Genomic DNA, 20,772 nt, shown 5'->3' with positions numbered 1-20,772 from the left:
TAGTTGTGATTATGACGCCTGATGGTGCTAGTTGTAATTATGACGTCTGATGGTGCTAGTTGTGATTATGACGTCTGATGGTGCTAGTTGTAATTATAACGCCTGATGGTGCTAGTTGTGATTATGACGCCTGATGGTGCTAGTTGTAATTATGACGTCTTATGGTGCTAGTTGTAATTATGACGCCTGATGGTGCTAGTTGATGATGTTAGTTGTAATTATGACGCCTGTTGATGCTAGTTGATGATGCTAGTTGTAATTATGACGCCTGATGGTGCTAGTTGTAATTATGACGCCTGTTGATGCTAGTTGATGGTGCTAGTTGTAATTATGACGCCTGATGGTGCTAGTTGATGGTGCTAGTTGTAATTATGATGCCTGATGATGCTAGTTGATGGTGCTAGTTGTAATTATGATGCCTGATGGTGCTAGTTGATGGTGCTAGTTGTGATTATGACGCCTGATGGTGCTAGTTGTAATTATGACGCCTCATGGTGCTAGTTGATGATGCTAGTTGTAATTATGACGCCTCATGGTGCTAGTTGATGATGCTGGTTGTAATTATGACGTCTGATGATGCTAGTTGATGGTGCTAGTTGTAATTATGATGCCTCATGGTGCTAGTTGATGATGCTAGTTGTAATTATGACGCCTGATGGTGCTAGTTGATGGTGCTAGTTGTGATTATGACGCCTGATGGTGCTAGTTGTAATTATGACGCCTCATGGTGCTAGTTGATGATGCTAGTTGTAATTATGACGCCTCATGGTGCTAGTTGATGATGCTGGTTGTAATTATGACGTCTGATGATGCTAGTTGATGGTGCTAGTTGTAATTATGACGCCTGATGATGCTAGTTGATGATGCTAGTTGTGATTATGATGCCTGATGGTGCTAGTTGATGGTGCTAGTTGTGATTATGACGCCTGATGATGCTAGTTGATGATGCTAGTTGTGATTATGATGCCTGATGGTGCTAGTTGTGATTATGATGCCTGTTGGTGCTAGTTGATGATGCTAGTTGTAATTATGATGCCTGATGATGCTAGTTGTGATTATGATGCCTGTTGGTGCTAGTTGTAATTATGATGCCTCATGGTGCTAGTTGATGGTGCTAGTTGTAATTATGACGCCTGATGGTGCTAGTTGTGATTATGATGCCTGATGGTGCATGTTGATGATGCTAGTTGTAATTATGACGCCTGATGATGCTAGTTGATGATGCTAGTTGTGATTATGACGCCTGATGATGCTAGTTGATGATGCTAGTTGTATTTATGATGCCTGATGATGCTAGTTGATGGTGCTAGTTGTAATTATGACGCCTGTTGATGCTAGTTGATGATGCTAGTTGTAATTATGACGCCTGTTGATGCTAGTTGATGATGCTAGTTGTAATTATGACGCCTGATGGTGCTAGTTGATGGTGCTAGTTGATGATGCTAGTTGATGATGCTAGTTGTATTTATGATGCCTGATGATGCTAGTTGATGGTGCTAGTTGTAATTATGACGCCTGTTGATGCTAGTTGATGATGCTAGTTGTAATTATGACGCCTGATGATGCTAGTTGATGATGCTAGTCGTAATTATGACGCCTGATGGTGCTAGTTGATGATGCTAGTTGTGATTATGACGCCTGATGGTGCTAGTTGTAATTATGACGCCTGATGATGCTAGTTGATGATGCTAGTTGTAATTATGACGCCTGATGGTGCTAGTTGATGATGCTAGTTGTGATTATGACGCCTGATGATGCTAGTTGTAATTATGACGCCTGATGGTGCTAGTTGATGATGCTAGTTGTAATTATGACGCCTGATGGTGCTAGTTGATGATGCTAGTTGTGATTATGACGCCTGATGATGCTAGTTGTAATTATGACGCCTGATGGTGCTAGTTGATGATGCTAGTTGTAATTATGACGCCTGATGATGCTAGTTGATGGTGCTAGTTGTAATTATGACGCCTGATGATGCTAGTTGTAATTATGACGCCTGATGGTGCTAGTTGATGATGCTAGTTGTAATTATGACGCCTGATGGTGCTAGTTGATGATGCTAGTTGTAATTATGACGCCTGATGGTGCTAGTTGATGATGCTAGTTGTAATTATGATGCCTGATGGTGCTAGTTGATGATGCTAGTTGTAATTATGACGTCTGATGGTGCTAGTTGATGATGCTAGTTGTAATTATGATGCCTGATGATGCTAGTTGTAATTATGACGTCTGATGGTGCTAGTTGATGATGCTAGTTGTGATTATGATGCCTGATGATGCTAGTTGTAATTATGACGCCTGATGGTGCTAGTTGATGATGCTAGTTGTAATTATGATGCCTGATGGTGCTAGTTGATGATGCTAGTTGTAATTATGACGCCTGTTGATGCTAGTTGATGATGCTAGTTGTAATTATGACACCTGTTGATGCTAGTTGATGATGCTAGTTGTAATTATGACGCCTGTTGATGCTAGTTGATGATGCTAGTTGTAATTATGACGCCTGTTGATGCTAGTTGATAATGCTAGTTGTAACTATGACGCGTGATGATGCTAGTTGATGATGCTAGTTGTGATTATGACGCCTGATGATGCTAGTTGTCATTATGACGCCTGATGGTGCTAGTTGATGATGCTAGTTGTGATTATGACGCCTGATGATGCTAGTTGATGATGCTAGTTGTGATTATGATGCCTGATGATGCTAGTTGATGATGCTAGTTGTGATTATGATGCCTGATGATGCTAGTTGATGATGCTAGTTGTGATTATGACGCCTGATGATGCTAGTTGATGGTGCTAGTTGTAATAATGACGCCTGTTGGTGCTAGTTGATGATGCTAGTTGTGATTATGATGCCTGATGATGCTAGTTGTAATTATGACGCCTATTGATGCTAGTTGATGGTGCTAGTTGTGATTATGACGCCTGATGATGCTAGTTGTGATTATGACGCCTGGTGATGCTAGTTGATGATGCTAGTTGTAATTATGACACCTGTTGATGCTAGTTGATGATGTTAGTTGTAATTATGACGCCTGATGGTGCTAGTTGATGATGCTAGTTGTAATTATGACGCCTGGTGATGCTAGTTGATGGTGCTAGTTGTTATTATGATGCCTGATGATGCTAGTTGATGGTGCTAGTTGTTATTATGATGCCTGATGATGCTAGTTGATGATGCTAGTTGTGATTATGACGCCTGATGGTGCTAGTTGATGGTGCTAGTTGTAATTATCATGCCTGATGGTGCTAGTTGATGATGCTAGTTGTAATTATGATGCCTGATGATGCTAGTTGATGATGCTAGTTGTGATTATGACGCCTGATGGTGCTAGTTGATGATGCTAGTTGTAATTATGACGCCTGATGATGCTAGTTGATGATGCTAGTTGTGATTATGACGCCTGATGGTGCTAGTTGATGATGCTAGTTGTAATTATGACGCCTGTTGATGCTAGTTGATGATGCTAGTTGTAATTATGACGCCTGTTGATGCTAGTTGATGATGCTAGTTGTAATTATGACGCCTGTTGATGCTAGTTGATGATGCTAGTTGTAATTATGACGCCTGTTGATGCTAGTTGATGATGCTAGTTGTAATTATGACGCCTGTTGATGCTAGTTGATGATGCTAGTTGTAATTATGACGCCTATTGATGCTAGTTGATGGTGCTAGTTGTAATTATGACGCCTCATGGTGCTAGTTGATGGTGCTAGTTGTATTTATGACGCCTGATGATGCTAGTTGATGATGCTAGTTGTAATTATGACGCCTGTTGATGCTAGTTGATGGTGCTAGTTGTAATTATGACGCCTGATGGTGCTAGTTGATGATGCTAGTTGTAATTATGACGCCTGATGGTGCTAGTTGTGATTATGATGCCTGATGATGCTAGTTGATGATGCTAGTTGTGATTATGACGCCTGATGATGCTTGTTGATGATGCTAGTTGTAATTATGACGCCTGATGGTGCTAGTGGATGATGCTAGTTGTAATTATGACGCCTCATGGTGCTAGTTGATGATGCTAGTTGTGATTATGACGCCTGATGATGCTTGTTGATGATGCTAGTTGTAATTATGACGCCTCATGGTGCTAGTTGATGATGCTAGTTGTGATTATGACGCCTGATGGTGCTAGTTGATGATGCTAGTTGTGATTATGACGCCTCATGGTGCTAGTTGATGATGCTAGTTGTAATTATGACGCCTGATGATGCTAGTTGATGATGCTAGTTGTAATTATGACGCCTGTTGATGCTAGTTGATGATGCTAGTTGTAATTATGACGCCTGATGGTGCTAGTTGATGATGCTAGTTGTGATTATGACGCCTGATGGTGCTTGTTGATGATGCTAGTTGTGATTATGATGCCTGATGGTGCTAGTTGATGGTGCTAGTTGTAATTATGACGCCTCATGGTGCTAGTTGATGATGCTAGTTGTGATTATGACGCCTGATGGTGCTTGTTGATGATGCTAGTTGTTATTATGATGCCTGATGATGCTAGTTGTGATTATGACGCCTCATGGTGCTAGTTGATGATGCTAGTTGTGATTATGACGCCTGATGATGCTAGTTGATGATGCTAGTTGTGATTATGACGCCTGATGGTGCTAGTTGATGATGCTGGTTGTAATTATGACGCCTGTTGATGCTAGTTGTCATTATGACGTCTGATGATGCTAGTTGATGGTGCTAGTTGTTATTATGATGCCTGATGGTGCTAGTTGTAATTATGACGCCTGATGGTGCTAGTTGTAATTATGACGCCTGATGGTGCTAGTTGATGGTGCTAGTTTTAATTATGATGCCTGATTATGCTAGTTGTAATAATGACGCCTGATGGTGCTTGTTGATGATGCTAGTTGTGATTATGATGCCTGATGATGCTAGTTGATGATGCTAGTTGTAATTATGACGCCTGTTGATGCTAGTTGATGGTGCTAGTTGTAATTATGACGCCTGTTGATGCTAGTTGATGATGCTAGTTGTAATTATGACGCCTGTTGATGCTAGTTGATGATGCTAGTTGTAATTATGACGCCTGATGGTGCTAGTTGATGATGCTAGTTGTAATTATGACGCCTGATGATGCTAGTTGATGGTGCTAGTTGTGATTATGATGCCTGATGATGCTAGTTGATGATGCTAGTTGTAATTATGACGCCTGATGGTGCTAGTTGATGATGCTAGTTGTGATTATGATGCCTGATGATGCTAGTTGATGATGCTAGTTGTAATTATGACGCCTGATGGTGCTAGTTGATGATGCTAGTTGTAATTATGACGCCTATTGATGCTAGTTGATGGTGCTAGTTGTAATTATGACGCCTGATGGTGCTAGTTGTAATTATGATGCCTGTTGATGCTAGTTGATGATGCTAGTTGTAATTATGACGCCTATTGATGCTAGTTGATGGTGCTAGTTGTAATTATGACGCCTGATGGTGCTAGTTGTAATTATGACGCCTGATGATGCTAGTTGATGATGCTAGTTGTAATTATGATGCCTGATGATGCTAGTTGATGATGCTAGTTGTAATTATGACGCCTGATGGTGCTAGTTGTAATTATGATGCCTGATGATGCTAGTTGATGGTGCTAGTTGTAATTATGACGCCTCATGGTGCTAGTTGATGGTGCTAGTTGTAATTATGACGCCTGATGATGCTGGTTGTAATTATGACGCCTCATGGTGCTAGTTGATGATGCTAGTTGTAATTATGACGCCTGATGATGCTAGTTGATGGTGCTAGTTGTAATTATGATGCCTGATGGTGCTAGTTGTGATTACAGGCGAAACGTCGTACTCAAATTGTAAATGTTGTGGATTTACTCTCCAACACACCGGTGTTCTGTACTAGTAATGAATTGGCACGTTCTGTTTACGTGACAAACCTTACTAATTGGCTGTGTCAGGTGGTGGCGGGTTTAACGACACATTTATATTTACTTGATTGCCCGATCTAACCCAAAAAAAACCTGTATCATGGATGATATTGGTCGCGAAAGCCTTTTTACACCCAGGTGAGAGAAATAAAGAGGTCCGTTTAACACGCAGGCTTTCGCGACCAATGTTGTACACAATTATTTTTGTTTAAAAATAGGCTAACAGTGATAACGTCACCTTTACTCTATTTAAGACCAAAAACAGGATGACTTTACAATTCTGGCTACCGCCTGATGACGTTGGTTGTGGTTGTTGTAATCACCAGCGAACCGTCACACGGTACTCCAATTGTAAATGTTGTTGTGGGTTTACTCTGAAAACACACCGGGTGTGCTGCAGTAGTTACTAATTGGCACGTTTTTTTACGTGACGTGTGAATGAATGAGACATTCGGTCTACTGAGCATAGTTGTAACATCGATGATGATGTCGTGGTGTGTAATGCTTAGCACACTTGGGCTTGCAATCCACATGTATTCGATTCTATCTCCCAAGCGTGACAGTTGGAATAAATTCAGTTTCAGTTTCATTGTATTCGGTATAACCCTGTGAGCCATGCGGCTCTTGACTCGGGTGCAACCGCAACAAAGCAAAAACATGCACCAAGAAACATCTTAAATTGAGGTGCACGTTTCTTAAATCCCACCCCAGCAGTATGAATGTGTACACCGCTGTGAGAAGATCGGCAGGTTGCGCGTGGTGGGACAAAGAGGGCGGTATCCAAATATTCTAAGACGTCCAGGCCAGCGTGGAAGACGAGGCCAAAGCACCATGCAGAACGGAGCCTTCTAGAAGCTCCGTCGAGTGGAGGGACTTCCTCCAGCCGTGACGTGAGCGAGCAATTAACAGGACTGCACATTTTTTTTATTATAATAATAATACTAATGGCAATGTCTGGAGGGAGAGTGGCTTGATGGTCAGTAACAAAGCAATCCAAGGAATTGAACGCATCCCAGGGGACGTTTGTCAAGAAGGTAGAGCGACGAAGTGACCAAAGTGCAGCGATTCCCAACAATTTTCGAGTGTGCCGACCCCTTTTTCAACCTCCAAGCATTTCGCTGACCACCGCATGCTACTTACTAGTTGTGTGCAATGCTACGTTTCCTTGGTGAGGGTATTATTTTTCGTTGGTTCTTTCGGTCAAGTCACGTAGTTAAAAGTAAAGTAGAACAAATCACGACGTTCCGATCGCAACACAAGCAGTCGTCATCAGCCTGATGAAGAGTATGGATCCCTGCAGTCACGAAAGCTTCAAATCAAGATTGATATTATTTTGTATTCTTTTCCGCGGACCCCCAGGGGTCTGAGAACCACGGGTTGGGAACCTCCTGACCTCGTGGACAGGGTGCTCCAAATATCTTGTGACCCCCTCTTTTCAGTCTCTAATTTTTTTTATAATTTTTAGAGTAATGTTCATTCCAAACAGAAATATCAGGGGTCAATTAATTGGGGGAGGCGGGGGGGGAGATGTCACAAAGACATCTAGACCACCCTGTAGAAGTGCGAGGTGCATTGTTGCTTCGACCGATTGTGACGTGGCGATTAGTTGGGAAAGGGCGTTATCCAGCAGTGGATTCGTCATGAGCGATGATGTTGATAGAGATCTGTATAAAATGTCTCCACCAATATTCAGACGCTATCTCGGTCACGTGTAGTACCGTATTACTATTATTGGCATGCGTGTTCACCCAGGAAGGCCTCAATAACTTTCAGGAGTGTCCTGTAACGTCTGTCAAAGTAATACCAATTAACTAATTTGCATGCTATTCGTCAGCACGGCTAATACCAATTACATTGTTGGGGCTTTTTTTGTTACTTATGGGAAGAAAGTGGATAACCTGGAGGAATGCCAAGCCAAGCAAAACAGGAAAAATATGCAAACTCCATGCAGAAAGGTAGTCCGTGTCGGGCGTCGATCCCAGGTCATTCGTGCTCTGAGGCACGAACGAACGTTGTTACCACTGCACCACCCTGCCGCCGATCGTTGTCCCTTAGGGTTAACATTCGTGAAATGTCAATCAACATTTTTCTGCTTTCATGATCCCGTTGATTGCTATGACGTCCTCAATCATAGTCTTCCTTGATTTTCATTTAACCGGAAAAAAAGCGTCATTTAGTCTCCAGAATTTTTAGGAGGATCCTGCATTAAAGCGCTTGGCCACTTCCATTATAATGAGCATTTCGATTGCTGTAGGAAACCAGAATTTCTGGAGAAAACCCACCACACACACACACAACTCAAATGTTCGCCGAATTTTTTCTTCACGAAGCCACTTGCCGCGCTGCCATTTCCCGACAGTCCAGCTGGTTTGGTTTGTTTCACTATTCTCTACATGATACGTAAACCATGGCCTCCAAAGTAGGGATGTTTAAAAAAACCACATTAATCACATCGGTAACACCAATAATTGGCTTCGATACGTCAATTTTTGACATCGATGTTGATCCCTCCACTAACGTGAGAACATCGATGTTTCCTTTCGATGGAGCTGGGATCCTGCACATGGAGTTCCTGCACCTGGAGCCTAGAGACCCTGCACCTGGAGCCTAGAGACCCTGCACCTGGAACCTAGAGACCCTGCACCTGGAGCCCAGAGACCATGCACCTGGAGCCTAGAGACCATGCACCTGGAGCCCAGAGACCATGCACCTGGAGCCCAGAGACCCTGTACCTGGAGCCTAGAGACCCTGCACCTGAAGCTGAGAGACCCTTCACCTGGAGCCTAGAGACCCTGCACCTGGAGCCTAGAGATCCTGCACCTGGAGCTGAGAGACCCTGCACCTGGAGCCCAGAGACCCTGCACCTGGAGCCTAGAGACCCTGCACCTGGAGCCTAGAGACCCTGCTCCTGGAGCCCAGAGACCCTGTACCTGGAACCTAGAGACCCTGCACCTGGAGCCTAGAGACCCTGCACCTGGAGCCTAGAGACCCTGCACCTGGAGCCTAGAGACCATGCACCTGGAGCCTAGAGACCCTGCACCTGGAGCCTAGAGACCCTGCACCTGGAGCCTAGAGACCCTGCACCTGGAGCCTAGAGACCCTGCACCTGGAGTCTAGAGACCATGCACCTGGAGCCTAGAGACCCTGCACCTGGAGCCTAGAGACCCTGCACCTGGAGCCTAGAGACCCTGCACCTGGAGCCTAGAGACCCTGCACCTGGAGCCTAGAGACCCTGCACCTGGTGCCTAGAGACCATGCACCTGGAGCCTAGAGACCCTGCACCTGGAGCCTAGAGACCCTGCACCTGGAGCCTAGAGACCCTGCACCTGGAGCCTAGAGACCCTGCACCTGGAGTCTAGAGACCATGCACCTGGAGCCTAGAGACCCTGCACCTGGAGCCTAGAAACCCTGCACCTGGGGCCTAGAGACCCTGCACCTGGAGCCTAGAGACTCTGCACCTGGAGCCTAGAGACCATGTACCTGGAGCCTAGAGACCCTGCACCTGGAGCCGAGAGAGACTGCACCTGGAGCCGAGAGACCATGCACCTGGAGCCTAGAGACCATGTACCTGGAGCCGAGAGAGACTGCGCCTGGAGCCTAGAGACCCTGCACCTGGAGCCTGGGGACCCTGCACCTGGAGCCTAGAGACCCTGCACCTGGAGCCTAGAGACCCTGCACCTGGAGCCTAGAGACTCTGCACCTGGCGCCTAGAGACCATGTACCTGGAGCCTAGAGACCCTGCACCTGGAGCCGAGAGAGACTGCACCTGGAGCCGAGAGACCATGCACCTGGAGCCTAGAGACCCTGCACCTGGAGCCGAGAGAGACTGTGCCTGGAGCCTAGAGACCCTGCACCTGGAGCCTAGAGACCCTGCACCTGGAGCCTAGAGACCCTGCACCTGGAGCCTAGAGACCCTTCACCTGGAGCCTAGAGACCCTTCACCTGGAGCCTAGAGACCATGCACCTGGAGCCTAGAGACCCTTCACCTAGAGCCTAGAGACCCTTCACCTGGAGCCTAGAGACCCTGCACCTGGAGCCTAGAGACCCTGCACCTGGAGCCTAGAGACCCTGCACCTGGAGCCTAGAGACCCTGCACCTGGAGCCTAGAGACCCTGCACCTGGAGCCTAGAGACCCTGCACCTGGAGTCTAGAGACCATGCACCTGGAGCCTAGAGACCCTGCACCTGGAGCCTAGAGACCCTGCACCTGGAGCCTAGAGACCCTGCACCTGGAGCCTAGAGACCCTGCACCTGGAGCCTAGAGACTCTGCACCTGGAGCCTAGAGACCATGTACCTGGAACCTAGAGACCCTGCACCTGGAGCCGAGAGAGACTGCACCTGGAGCCGAGAGACCATGCACCTGGAGCCTAGAGACCATGTACCTGGAGCCGAGAGAGACTGCGCCTGGAGCCTAGAGACCCTGCACCTGGAGCCTGGGGACCCTGCACCTGGAGCCTAGAGACCCTGCACCTGGAGCCTAGAGACCCTGCACCTGGAGCCTAGAGACTCTGCACCTGGAGCCTAGAGACCATGTACCTGGAGCCTAGAGACCCTGCACCTGGAGCCGAGAGAGACTGCACCTGGAGCCGAGAGACCATGCACCTGGAGCCTAGAGACCCTGCACCTGGAGCCGAGAGAGACTGCACCTGGAGCCTAGAGACCCTGCACCTGGAGCCTGGGGACCCTGCACCTGGAGCCTAGAGACCCTGCACCTGGAGCCTAGAGACCCTGCACCTGGAGCCTAGAGACCCTGCACCTGGAGCCTAGAGACCATGCACCTGGTGCCTAGAGACCCTGCACCTGGAGCCTAGAGACCCTGCACCTGGAGCCTAGAGACTCTGCACCTGGAGCCTAGAGACCATGTACCTGGAGCCTAGAGACCCTGCACCTGGTGCCGAGAGAGACTGCACCTGGAGCCTAGAGACCATGCACCTGGAGCCTAGAGACCATGCACCTGGAGCCTAGAGACCATGCACCTGGCGCGGAGAGAGACTGCACCTGGCGCCTAGAGACCCTGCACCTGGAGCCTGGGGACCCTGCACCTGGAGCCTAGAGACCCTGCACCTGGAGCCTAGAGACCCTTCACCTGGAGCCTAGAGACCCTTCACCTGGAGCCTAGAGACCATGCACCTGGAGCCTAGAGACCCTTCACCTAGAGCCTAGAGACCCTTCACCTGGAGCCTAGAGACCCTGCACCTGGAGCCTAGAGACCCTGCACCTGGAGCCTAGAGACCCTTCACCTGGAGCCTAGAGACCATGCCCCTGGAGCTGGGACCTTGCACCTGGAGCTGAGAGAACCTGCACCTGGAGCCCAGAGACCCTGCACCTGGAGCCTAGAGACCATGCACCTGGAGCTGAGAGACCCTGCACTTGGAGCTGAGAGACCCTGCACCTGGGGCAATTTCAAGCGTGAGTTGCCACCTCCCTGGGGCTGATGTCTTGGTTTGGAGCGTTGCTGCTGGGATGTGAATGAATGTGATGGCAGGGGAGGTGGTGTGAAGCTTGGTACGAGGTTTCATATTCAGGCAGATTCTAATCTCTTGCAGTCTTAGAGCCCAATTGGTGTGCTCTGTGTGCCCAGTGAAAGCTCATTTAGTTTCAGGGTACTTGCATCTAATTAAGACTTTATGTATAGCAGGAAGAGGTATTAATGGGTACAGAATATGTTTATGTGTGAGAAAAGCCTGTGTACGTTAAACTCTGTCATATAATCACACTAAGTTACAGTCATGTGAAACACATACAAATTTGGCGTATACAATACGTCATAATAATCACTAAACACAGGCACATATACGGACAATTTTTGTTAATCTACTGCTGAATGATGGCGTCAGTCTTGGAGGGTAAACATTTGGTCCTCCCTGTACCAGGGGTCGGTCACCAAAAACAACAACAAGAGGCATTCTTTTCGATTTTGGTAAAAAAAGATCTCAATTTCAAGCGCCACAATGCAACGTGAACACGAGACGGTGGTCCTTAATAAATAACGTCACGAAATGTTTCATAATGTGCCACATACGGCTCTGGAACCGCAGGTTGCCGACCCCTGCCCATGGTAAAGTGGACTTCCATGGTAAAGTGGACTTCCATGGTAAAGTGCACTTCCATGGTAAACTGGACTTCCATGGTAAAGTGGACTACCATGGTAAAGTGGACTTCCATGGTAAAGTGGACTCCAATGGTAAAGTGGACTCCCATGGTAAACTGGACTTCCATGGTAAACTGGACTTCCATGGTAAAGTGGACTTCCATGGTAAACTGGACTTCCATGGTAAAGTGGACTTCCATGGTAAACTGGACTTCCATGGTAAAGTGGACTTCCATGGTAAACTGGACTCCCATGGTAAACTGGACTTCCATGGTAAACTGGACTCCAATGGTAAACTGGACTTCCATGGTAAACTGGACTTCCATGGTAAAGTGGACTCCCATGGTAAAGTGGACTTCCATGGTAAACTGGACTTCCATGGTAAACTGGACTCCAATGGTAAAGTGGACTTCCATGGTAAAACTGGACTTCCATGGTAAACTGGACTTCCATGGTAAACTGGACTTCCATGGTAAACTGGACTTCCATGGTAAACTGGACTCCCATGGTAAACTGGACTTCCATGGTAAACTGGACTCCCATGGTAAAGTGGACTCCCATGGTAAACTGGACTTCCATGGTCAGGGGTCGGCAACCAAAATAATAAGAAGAGACATTTTTTTCCCCCAATTTCAAGAGCCGCACTGCAGTCCCTTAAAGAGCCACCGCATGCGGCTCCAGAGCCACAGGTTTTGCCGACCCCTGCCCTGGATCATTCAGCCCGTAGATTGACACTGGTTGCCCTGCACAGAATACACACCACCGTGATCTGTACTCAAAACGCAATTCTCGCTGCCCTTATTACACAAGAGATGTCGTCAATGGGCATGATTCATCCCCAAATCAGCTGATTCTCTCCGTCACCACCCTTCGCTACGGCCCTCATCACGTTGCCTTCGAAGCTCCTCTCTATTTCTCCTTAATGTACGAAGAGTGAGGTCCGGCTAAGGTGAGAAATCATTTCGCGTTGCCGCCTCTCACTTTTTCAACGAGCTCGCTCCACGCTTTCAGCTTAAACTCCCTCCCCTTTCCTGGTGTTTTTAAATTCCTCCCCGAATTTAAGGTCTCCCCTTTTCTTGTGCATGTGATGAGCAAACCCCACGCACTGTTACCTGCTCGTGTTATTTGAACGAATGTTATTTTCCTCCAATGTGTTTGCTACTCGGTGTCTTCCATATTATGATCGATTTGCTGTAACTACCTTTTTTCACCAAGGTTCTTGGCAGGTCAGTCTTGTAAATCATCTTTTAAGCTGAAATGTTTCTTACTGGCGTAAACAAATACAATCGATCAATAACACCTTGTTATGCATGGTGGTCGTCCTTCCAAGCATTATTCAAGATCAAACCTGCTTAGCTTTTGAGATCTGATCAGATCAGGGGAATGTGGTGTTACCGTCACTATATATACATGAATATTAATGTTGTCCCTGTTTATTTTCAGATTCTGTCTGGAGTTGTCAGTGTCAGTGGTCCCTTGACAGTCATGCAAGCCCTGCACTTTGGTGGTTCATTCTCCATGCAGGTGAGTGGTGCCTGCAATAAGTGATATTTTCTTTTAAATTTAAAACCAGATGAGAACAGTGAATATATCCGGTGACTCAGGGTTTATTTTCAGTCAGGAATCACAGGGCTCTCAACGCAGGCAGAGATGGTTGAGTGTGGCACTGTGTGCACAAGATTCAGGGATCCAACCATTAACTCTCAACTCAGGGGCTGGCAACCTCCCGTGCCGCGAAAGAGCGATACTCACAGTGAAATCCTCGGTACAGCGGATGTACAGTGAGGGAAAAAAAGTATTTGATCCCCTACTGATTTTGTACGTTTGCCCACTGACAAAGAAATGATCAGTCTATAATTTTAATGGTAGGTTTATTTGAACAGTGAGAGACAGAATAACAACAAGAAAATCCAGAAAAACACATGTCAAAAATGTTTTAAATTGATTTGCATTTTAATGAGGGAAATAAGTATTTGACCCCCTCTCAATCAGAAAGATGTCTGGCTCCCAGGTGTCTTTTATACAGGTAATGAGCTGATAATAGGAGCACACTCTTAAAGGGAGTGCTCCTAATCTCAGCTTGTTACCTGTATAAAAGACACCTGTCCACAGAAGCAATCAATCAATCATATTCCAAACTCTCCACCATGGCCAAGACCAAAGAGTTCTCCAAGGATGTCAGGGACAAGATTGTAGACCTACACAAGGCTGGAATGGGCTACAGACCATTGCCAAGCAGCTTGGTGAGAAGGTGACAACATATTCTTGGTTCTTTCGGTAAAGTCACGTAGAAGGGAAACAATAAAATAATAAAAATATAAAACAATAAAATTATCACGACGTTTCGACTGCAACACAAGCAATCATCATCAGGTGTGAAAACCACAGTAAGAAAATTTGAAAAAAGTGGTGTTTTTTTACGTTAGCACCGATTTGGCAGTTATTCAGATGGACGAGTCCATCTACGTTCGGAAAAGAGGAGGGGGGAGACGAAAATAATGGATGCGGTCTGAAAGCCACCGTAAGCGTGAACAATCAATTAAGACCCGAAATGGTTTATCAAATCCTTCCAATGATTGCTAAGCCAGAATCCATCTTCTCGGTTGAAATTGTCTCTGTGTTTGTATATGTGGATAGCCTCATGAACGAATCTCTCATGGTAGCCAGATGGCTTGCAGAGAACCTCTGTCTTGGATAAGTCAATGTCATGTGAGCTTACTGAATTATAACAGTGATTTGCCACGGCAGTGATCTGCCACGGCAGATCACTGCTGTGAAACCCACAGCAAGAAAATTTTCAAAAAATTTTCAAAATTTCTTGCTGTGGGTTTCACACCTGAAGATGATTGCTTTTGTTGCAGTCGAAACGTCGTGAGAATTTTATTGTTTTATATTTTTATTATTTTATTGTTTCCGTTCTATGTGACTTTACCGAAAGAACCAAGAATATGAATCCCTGCGGTCACGAAAGCTTTAAATCAAAAGGTGACAACAGTTGGTGCGATTATTCGCAAATGGAAGAAACACAAAAGATCTGTCAATCTACCTCGATCTGGGGCTCCATGCAAGATCTCACCTCGTGGAGTTGCAATGATCATGAGAACGGTGAGGAATCAGCCCAGAACTACACGGGAGGATCTTGTCAATGATCTCAAGGCAGTTGGGACCATAATCACCAAGAAAACAATTGGTAACACACTATGCCGTGAAGGACTGAAATCCTGCAGGGCCCGCAAGGTCCCCCTGCTCAAGAAAGCACATATACATGCCCGTCTGAAGTTTGCCAATGAACATCTGAATGATTCAGAGGACAACTGGGTGAAAGTGTTGTGGTCAGATGAGACCAAAATGGAACTCTTTGGCATCAACTCAACTCGCCGTGTTTGGAGGAGGAATGCTGACTATGACCCCAAGAACACCATCCCCACCGTCAAACATGGAGGTGGAAACATTATGCTTTGGGGGTGTTTTTCTGCTAAGGGGACAGGACAACTTCACCGCATCAAAGGGACGATGGACGGGGCCATGTACCGTCAAATCTTGGGTGAGAAACTCCTTCCCTCAGCCGGGGCATTGAAAATTGGTAGTGGATGGGTATTCCAGCATGACAATGACCCAAAACACACGGCCAAGGCAACAAAGGAGTGGCTCAAGAAGAAGCACATTAAGGTCCTGGAGTAGCCTAGCCAGTCTCCAGACCTTAATCCCATAGAAAATCTGTGGAGGGAGCTGAAGGTTCGAGTTGCCAAACGTCAGCCTCCAAACCTTAATGACTTGGAGAAGATCTGCAAAGAGGAGTGGGACAACATCCCTCCTGAGATGTGTGCAAACCTGGTGGCCAACTACAAGAAACGTCTGACCTCTGTGATTGCCAACAAGGGTTTTGCCACCAAGTACTAAGTCATGTTTTGCAGAGGGGTGAAATACTTACTTCCCTCATTATAATGCAAATCAATTTATAACATTTGACATACGTTTTTCTGGATTTTTTTGAAGTTATTCTGTCTCTCACTGTTCAAATAAACCTACCATTAAAATTATAGACTGATCATTTCTTTGTCATTGGGCAAACGTACAAAATCAGCAGGGGATCAAATACTTTCTACCCTCACTGTACGTAGCATCTTAGTGTGGACCTCAAGATAGTGTACAGATACAGGGCAAAATGATTATCATGTTTGCAAGGGAGATAGGGAGGGATTATATCTATGGGACCTTTTTTGCCAGGATCAAAATGATGAAAGATAAAAATAGGCTTTACCCTTTCAGGAAATAAAACAGGTTTTATGACGTTCAAACACCAAATAGACACCTATTGCAAGGCATACATTTTGCATTAACCACACATACATGTGGCAAAACATTCATACGTGTTTTTGAGTTGTATTCTTTATTCACAAATGTTTCCAGTAACTTTGCATTCTTTTGTAAATATTTAGACAACTGGGTATAGTTTGGAAATGTTTCATTTTTAACCCTTTGACTGATTGCTGTTTGTACATTTGCAGTCGTGTTTTGTTAGTCCACTGCAGGATGAGGGCCTTGCCAGTCTGTGGGTCACATGAGGGTTCTTGTATTATAGTTCACCACTGGTTACTGTTTTACGGGGTTTACATACTTAAATACCTGGCTACAGTTTGTTTGAAAACATTTCGTATTTATTTGTAACTTATATTTTTTGTCATATGTTGTCGTGAAACAGAAGTTTTATGCCGAAGCCCAGCCTAGGCAGGGTCACTTTGGTGTTATAAGTTACTGTTGTTCCATTTTCATGTTACTTTCTGAGTTTCAGTAATGAAGATTTTACTGCGATTTTGCAGACAAACCATCGCCTAATATGTTAAAAACGGGTTAAATGTGCTTATTTGCAAGAAAATTACGCTTTCAATGTGGGAGTTTCATGAAACAGCGCCCCCTAGTGGTAGAACGGCGCCCCCTAGTGATCAACTTATTATTGGAGTAAAAAAAATATAAAATGTTTTTTTTTATCTTCCAGGTCGCCTTCAGAGTCCGCTCTGGGTTTCCATCTTCTCATGCACACAACCCTGCCACCTGTGTACACAGAGACACACACAACACCAACCATTGCCTCCTTCTTCTTCACACGTGCTCCAGGGATTCTCCCATCTCCTAATTGCATGCACCTCCAATGTGGACACCGGGAGAAACACGTTACAACATATATCTGTACGTACATTTTCACGGCGATTTATCGCTTACCTATGCCAGGATTTGAACGTTGCACCTCCGAACGCCAAGGTTTGCTCTCTCCATCACTCTGAGCCACCGTGTCCTCGCTTAGAAGCAATGTGCTCTGTGTGGTGTAGTGAGAGGCGCCAGAGGCATCGTCATTTATAATTTATCCAGAAAAAGCATTGTGGGGTTTGAGCGCCGGAAACCAGCGCCCAGAGGCAGTGTTCTAATCCTCCACACGACAAGGGTTTAGTGGGCATAAATAATGTTTTGGTTATTAAATCATTTTAATTAGAACATAATTTCACACGTATTATTTACATTATTAAAAAAATATATATATACAAAGTTTCCTTCATGTGTGTGTATGATTTAAATTAGCAAAAAATATATAAAGTGAAAATCTTCGATTTGAATTTCAGTACCCCATAACTCATAGCACTCAAGTGCCTCCCCAATCAGCCACTGTGTGTCCACCGACGGCACAGAACCCGATTTGGTATCGTTGCTGTGCCTGCACGGCATGTGGCTGTAAAAAAAATGTTGGGAGCAATTAACATCCATCACTTAAAATGAATGTCATAGCACGCGTGACGTGCGTTGATGTCATCACACAGAAGCAACGTAATGACCGTCTATCGTCAAGCAACATATACATAACCTAGTAAAATACTTAATTAGTGCTGGGTATCGAACTCAGGTCACCTGCGTCAAAGGCAGCCGTGCTATCCACTATGCCACAAGGGATTTGTGGCAGGCGTAAATGTTCTGGTTATTAAATCATTGTGATTTTCATGCCTTTTAAATACATGCGATAAATGTAGTTACCCTGTGGGGGTCCAGTTAACGTGTGCACGTTCATGTAGTTGGGGGCCGTACGTAAATGACGTCACGCGATTTTTGACGATTTTTGACGCCCCCCCCTCGTCACTCGGCATCACAAAAAGTCAGACCCCCCCCCAAGTATGACGTCACAAAGCTCTGCCACCCCCCCCCCCCCCAAATGAAACGTGCTTCAAATCGCTTTATACTATTGTCATTGTAGTGCGTATTTAATGTGGTGCTGTACTCTGATGTTGTAGGAGAAAACACTTATTAAAAAGTCTATTTAATTCAGTAGAACGTGTTGTCTATATTTATTTAAAGTTGCGAATTTTGATTTGACGTCATATTTCTCAAACACCCCCCCCCCCCTCTCGTCACACATCGTCACAAATGTCTGACCCCCCCCAGGTGCGTGACGTCATTTATGGACGGTCCCTTGGCCCTGTTGGGGCTGTGTCAAAAAAAAAAACCGTGTTGCCTCCAAGTCAAAGTGTGTGCTTCCGTGAAGAACACTCCACATTGTTGAACTTGATACAACCGTGGATTTGATTTGCGGACCCAATTCTATTCATTGCGTCTGGCAATATGCGCACCACTGTTGGCCAGCTCGCCGCGAGAGGGCTTCAACGAGAGAGTTCGTGTCGCTTTGCTATTCCTCTTCCGTGGAAGGAGCGCAGAACTGCAGTGGGTTTACTCTCAGTGGTCCCCATGGTTCGAGTTGTATGGCCGCAAGTCGCACGACTGTCCGCTTGTCGTTAAAATTCTATCGATGAAGGCGATGTACACATCAGACTGCCGATGTCCTTGTGTGAACGCTGAGCTTCTTTCGCACCGTACGTAGCCAACCGTGCCAATCGGTGGATGGTTACAACCGGTGTCTTCGACGAATGCCATTGCTAGAAAGTGCGACGTTTGGGGTCTCGAGTGATCCGTTCAATCCGGGACGTCCACGTTGTTTCCGCTCTGTTGGCCAGCGTTTGTCCGTATCTCGGTGAGACTCGAGGATGGTGACAACAGCGCGATCACAGATTGGGGGGGGGGGGGGGTGGGATTGAGACTTGGGTGGACGGCCACGACACCGATCCCCGCTTCACCACCACGCGATTCCATCCAAACCCAGCACCGCTCTTATAAGTCACAGCAATTATAGCATTTCAAATCAATTAAACGTGTGAGTATATGCAAACGTATACGCTCAAAAAAGAGTCTGAAAATAGCGAGAGCGAGGCGACCCACGAGCATTGTTAACGTCAGTGGCGAGTGATGTACGACTCCGGTCCTACACTGCTCCCCCCATACCACCTTTGAACGATTTCGCACGGTAAAATGATCGACCCTCGTTATTGACGAGGCCAGAAGGAGGAGACGCGAAAGGAGCTCCGTGTGTCGTCACGTGGCATCTCCGTGGAGCCGGGCTGGTCTTCTCTTTAAAACAAGATTATAATAATAATAGTTGGAGAGCCCGGCTCTTGCTTCAGGTACGCGATCTGTGTATTGCGGGTAAGCGTTCGGATTTTTGGATGCATACAAAAAAAATGTACCTAGATATGAAATTTCAAATCATTTGTTTGCTTATCCCCCCCAGCCCTCCCCGTCAATATATAAGGAATAAATTACAAATTCTCGGTTCAATTACTCGACGACAATCGAATGAAGTCAAAATGATTTGGGGAATAACGCACAAACACATGGTTGGCTAAGCACGGTGCGAAATAAGTTAATAACACTGCCTTCAAAAAAAATATATAGGCAACGTTTTCGAGGAATGAATGTCCCATCTTCGTAGCACATTGACAAGGCCATTGTGCTATGAAGAGCCATTGCCCGAAACGTCTCCTATATGATGTATTTGTCCTTATAAGACCAGTGTTGATGAATGTTTTGAATTTTCTGCAATCACGTCCATCGGTGACCTCCCGCAAGCAAAAAAAAACCTTTCCCTGTGGCTTATTCCCATCACACACTGCTAGGTTCTCAGCCACTTGTTAATTTTCCGCCAACCCCATCTTCGACTTAACAGTACCTCTGCTACAACAGCATGCGGCATACCACTTTACCATCCCTATCCTACCTCCCATTATCTTAGTGGTTCTTCCCCGACACACCACCTCTCGCTTTGTATATATATAAAAGTAAATGTATTGCCATGTTGCACGAAAGCTTGTACGTAGTTGTGGGGAGCGGTAGATTAGTTTCACTGCATATCTAGCTACCCGAGTTCAATTCGCGATTGCAACCAATGAATGAACATCAGCACGAGGGAGACAAAGGCATGGTGTTGGCCACGTGACCCCCTCGTGTACCATCCCGGCCTGCATCGGTGCTCACGAACAGCACCAAGTCTATGGCTCTGCACAGGATGTGTGAATGGTGGAGCACTGGCTATCGCACTGCCCTACAAACCATGTTCATTGGTCACAGCTGTCGATAGCTCAACTCAGTTGATCGGTGTTTTGTGAGCATTCAATAATGCAGTACGGTAATAATTAAATGACTTGCCTTTGTTTATCAAAAGTTTAATCTACCCTCTGTCACCACCACCCATCAGCAAGTTCCATATCACCGTTTTTTATATAAAAAAACAATGGACATTCAGTTTGTTAAATTTATATATTTTTTTCAAGAAAAAAAGTGGTTTATAACGGGCCATTGTGTATAAAGAATATTACATGTACAGTTGGTGGCCTGTTCAATACAGAAAGAGCATTATTTGTTTTTACAAAATTGACAATGGTCAGAGAGCTCAGGTTTTATTCCGAGGCTCCAG

The 20,772-nt window shown here is 45.6% G+C and overlaps 1 long non-coding RNA gene across 1 annotated transcript; it reads left to right on the top strand.

Annotated features, from left to right (window-relative positions):
• The first annotated feature begins 4,843 nt into the window (after nt 1–4,843).
• LOC116947488 (uncharacterized) lies at nt 4,844–18,162 on the top strand. The gene is made up of 3 exons (XR_004403679.2): nt 4,844–11,305; nt 13,431–13,511; nt 16,984–18,162. It is a non-coding gene; the product is annotated as an uncharacterized LOC116947488 (long non-coding RNA).
• Nucleotides 18,163–20,772: the final 2,610 nt, after the last annotated feature.

The sequence above is a fragment of the Petromyzon marinus genome, chromosome 30 (genome assembly GCF_048934315.1).
Source record: "Petromyzon marinus isolate PM22_M1 ecotype Great Lakes invasive population chromosome 30, UKy_Petmar_22M1.pri1.0, whole genome shotgun sequence".
NCBI lineage: Eukaryota > Metazoa > Chordata > Hyperoartia > Petromyzontiformes > Petromyzontidae > Petromyzon > Petromyzon marinus.
Note: the sequence above shows the minus strand (reverse complement) of the source record. Positions and strands in the feature narration are given on the sequence as shown.